Source organism: Lucilia cuprina, chromosome 4, assembly GCF_022045245.1.
Source record: "Lucilia cuprina isolate Lc7/37 chromosome 4, ASM2204524v1, whole genome shotgun sequence".
NCBI lineage: Eukaryota > Metazoa > Arthropoda > Insecta > Diptera > Calliphoridae > Lucilia > Lucilia cuprina.
The window spans coordinates 21,579,093-21,583,623 of record NC_060952.1 but is presented as its reverse complement, the minus strand read 5'-3'; the positions used below and the strand labels follow the sequence as shown (position 1 = coordinate 21,583,623).

The 4,531-nt window shown below is 38.9% G+C and overlaps 1 protein-coding gene across 4 annotated transcripts in view; it reads left to right on the top strand.

The window, feature by feature from the left end:
- Positions 1–4,531, top strand: part of LOC111684713 (endoplasmic reticulum aminopeptidase 2) — a 53,664-nt gene that overhangs the window by 15,241 nt on the left and 33,892 nt on the right. The window lies entirely within an intron of this gene.

Genomic DNA, 4,531 nt, shown 5'->3' with positions numbered 1-4,531 from the left:
AACAATAAATTTTCCAAAAGAATGTCAAATGAAGAATCGAAAACTACTGCACAGGAATTAATAACTCCAGTGCCGGCGGCTATAGAGGGTGTGCAAACGGGCCCTCAGGCGTCGATATCCTGCGACCGTAATGCTGCTTTAGTAGCCTTGGCTAGTGCGCCAGATAATGCTACAAGTCCCACACAAGATACAATGGAAACTAATGCAAGGTCAGATAATAAAGAGCAAGACCTAGAAACATGTGAGCTGAGAAAAGCAGAGGCAGAAACGTTTAAACTGCTAGGTGATAAACTACGTGCTGCATATGCAAGGCTACAAATATTCACAAAACTGTTCGTGAAAACCTACTTTGTGCTTTTGCTCTTTTTCATGAGCTCAAGGATCAAAGAAGAGAATTATACGGGATCAGCTGTGATACTCCTCCAGTAATAAGAGACCAGCCATCAACTACGCAGGCTGGACGGATTGGTACCAGAAAAAAGCAGTCTTCGACTGAATCCCCAACACAATAGAGAAAGACGAAAAAGGCAAAGAATTCTTCAACAATTGCTGCACTTCAAATGCCGGCAGTGATAAATGCCCCTGTCCTTGTACATGAAGGAGTCAACACCCCCAACAAAGATAGCGGTTGGATAACTGCTAAAAGACAAAAAGAGAAAAAAAAATATGCCAAAAGAGATTAAAAACCAAAATGTTTTTCGTGACCAGGGAGAAGCCGTTGCTATTAAAGTTGCTTCTACAGAATCATACGCTGAAATAATCAAAAAGATGAAAGAAAAAATAAACCCGGCGGAAATTGGGGTCGAAATAAAAGCCATACGGCGCACAAACGCGGGCGAACTTCTCTTCAAACTAAGTAAAGGCGAAGACCAGGCTGAGAAACTTAAAAACGCAATAAGCCAATCCCTTGGAAAAGATATTAACGTCAGAACTGTAACAAATAATCAGTTTATTGACATAAGAGACATGGACGAGGCGACAGGTGAATCCGAGCTTTTAACTGCTCTGCAGGAGGCTACAAAAAGTGAAAACATAAATCCTTTTAAAGTATTAAATATAAGGGAATCATATGGTCAGACTAGACAGGCTCTGGTACAAGTGCCAGGACATCTTGCCGCAAACCTTATACAGATGAACAGAATCAAAATAGGCTTGGTTATGTGCCGAATAAGAGTCAAAGAGAGAACAACCAAATGTTTTAGATGCCTTGAATAAGGCCATACAGCAAAAGATTGCCAAGGGAAAGATAGAACGGAGTTATGTAGAAAATGTGGCAAAAAAGGTCACAAAGCCAAAGAATGCACTGGAGAGCTAAACTGTATACTCTGTCAAGATGCTGGTGTTCAAAACACTAAACATTATATTGGCAGTAATATATGCGTAAACGCTAGAAAAAGTATAATATGCCCTTAAACTTCCTACAAATAAACTTAGGAAGAGGAAGAGAAGCACAAGATTTAATGATGCAAAAGGCTTCAGAAACCCACACAGATATTCTCCTAATAAGCGAGCCCTATAAAAAACCTGCAACGCAAACCTGGTACGAGGACAAGAGACATGGTGCAGCCATTATGTTAAGAAATAACACACTCGCTGTACGTGATATATGTCAAGAACATGCTGGCTTCGTTTATGCAACAATTGGTCAGCTTCGTATTTACAGCTATTATATACCACCAAGCCTAGACTTTCCAACGTTCGTAACCACAATTCAGAACCTGGAGAATTCCATCAGAGATACCAAACACGATGTCGTTATTGGAGGAGATTTTAACAGCAAATCCCCGGAATGGAACTCAAGTAGTTTAGATAATAGAGGCACAACAGTGTGCGAATTTATAGCAAGCCAAGGGCTAACCGTGTACAATAGTGGCCACAAACTAACTTTTAGAAGGGCAAACGGTGGTAGCATAATTGACATAACTTTGGAACAACAAGACTATATAACGAGCATATGAACTGGAAAGTTTTGGAAGACATCACGTTAAGTGATCATCAGTATATCACGTTTAAAATTTACAACTACGAAGAAAACTCACAGCAAGATATAGATTTACCGAAATGGAATGTAAGAAAACTAGACACAAGAAAGCTCACGCAGTTCATACGTCTCTCGAAAGAAAAAAATGTTAACTGGCGTATAGAGAATGAAACATCACAAAATGCAGTCAAGTCTCTTAGTAAGATATTGACGAAGGGTTGTAACATTTCTATGCCAAAATCGAAGACCTACAAAAATAAATCCCCAGTGTATTGGTGGAACAACGAAATCAGAGATCTAAGGCGGATATGTAACACAGCACGTAGAGCTGCAACACGTAACTACAACAACGAATTACTAAAAGATAATTACAAGAAAGCTCGGAAAACACTTAAAATAGCCATACGGGATAGTAGAAAAAAATGTTGGCAAGAATTATGTTCGGACATCGACACAAACCCATGGGGAAAACCCTATAAAATAGTTATGAAAAAATTCGGCACAATGAAACCAATACCTGGTATAAAAGAAGAGAGCTGGGCAACAAAAATAGTTGAAACGCTTTTTCCCACAGATGCAAATGAAGAAAACAATGTTTCGAGTCTACCACCTGGAGAATATAGCCCTCTATGTCTAGAAGAAGTAAAAACAGCTTGTATGAAACTGAAGAAGAGTAAAAGCCCTGGACCTGATGGCGTCCCAAATGAGGTACTGCAAGTTATAGGAAATGTCTGGCCGGAGCTAATAGTTGATACGTTCAATATTTGTTTGAAACATGGATTCTTCCCCATAAAATGGAAAATCCAAAAACTAGTACTCTTACTAAAAGGAGGCAAACCGCTAGACCAACCTAGTTCATACAGGCCACTTTGTATGCTAGATTCAATAGGAAAACTTTTCGAAATTGTAATACTCAAAAGATTAGAAAGAGAAATAGAAAAACTGGGCGGCTTATCTAACAGCCAATATGGTTTTCGTAAAGGGAGAAGCACAGTTGATGCTATTAGTGAGGTCACGAATATAGCAACGAAAGCGAAAATAACTAAGCAATTCTGCGCGATTATAACATTAGATGTGCGAAATACCTTCAATAGTGTAAAATGGAAAGTAGTCAAAGATTCTTTTAGAAACAAAGGAATAAATGGCTATCTCTATAACATAGTAGATGACTACCTTAAAAACAGAACATTGCTATACGAAACAACAAATGGTATAAAAGAACATCAGATTACGGTTGGAGTGCCACAGGGATCGGTACTAGGACCGTTCCTTTGGAACGTCATGTACGACGACCTCCTAAACATGGAATTACAACAGGGCGCAAAATTAATCGGATATGCGGACGATATTGCCTTGGTTATTATGCAACCATCTACTGAGCTTATACAAATAGTAGGAAATAACAGCCTAAGGCGGTGTAAAAATTGGCTTAAAGAAAAAGGCCTAGAGCTTGCAGTCGCAAAAACAGAAGCGATTCTGGTGACAAATAAGAGAAAATTTACCCTCCCAAAACTACATCTTGAAAACATAGACATACAACTGAAACGAAACCTATGTTACCTGGGAGTGCAACTTGATGATAGACTGAAATACACTCAACACATAAAGAATATAAGAAACAAGGCATTACGAACGGCGAAATCTCTAACCCAAATTATGCCAAATATTGGAGGTCCTAAGTCAGAAACTAGGAAGCTGATGAACAGCGTCGTGCATTCCCAACAGTGCATTAAGGTGTATATCGGCCTATCGAACAGTGTCTACAGCTGCAGCATTAGTGCTCGCAGGTATTCCACCAATCGACCTCTTAGCCATAGAGAGAGAGGAAATATACAAACTGACAAGCAAAATAGATCTCACTACCGACATTATAACAAGAAAAGCAAAAGTTAAAGACATACGAAAAAATGCTCGTATTAATCTGTTAAGAAAATGGCAAGAAAGATGGAGACAAGAGGAAAGAGGAAGGTGGACCTACAATCTAATACCCAACATAACAGTATGGCTCGAAAGAAAACATGGCAACATGAGCTATTATTTAACACAAGTCATGACAAATCATGGAGATTTTAACCAATATCTACACAGATTTGGCCTAAGAAGTTCTCCATTATGTGATACATGCAATGGAGAGGAAGAAACGGCAAGACATATGCTCTTCATGTGCAAAAGGTGGGATCTACAAAGACAAAACCTAAACAACGCAGTGCAGGAAGTAGTAACGGCAGACAATCTAATACACATCATGCTTAGGTCAAAGGATTCATGGACACAATGTGAAAAATATATTAATACAATCCTAAAAATGAAAAGTATACAAATTCCCGAACCTCCTAGAAGGGGGACGTAGGGACTTTAAAACAGAGAAGGAGAAGAAAATTCGCACTAAACCAGTCAACCTGAAGAAATGCCACAGTAGTACCGGGTTGACTTGGAGGTATTATCGTAGGGCCACTAGTGGATAGCGCGCTATCACTACGTCCATTAAAAAAAAAAAGATAGATAGATAGATATATAGATATATAGATAGATAGATAGATAGATAGATAG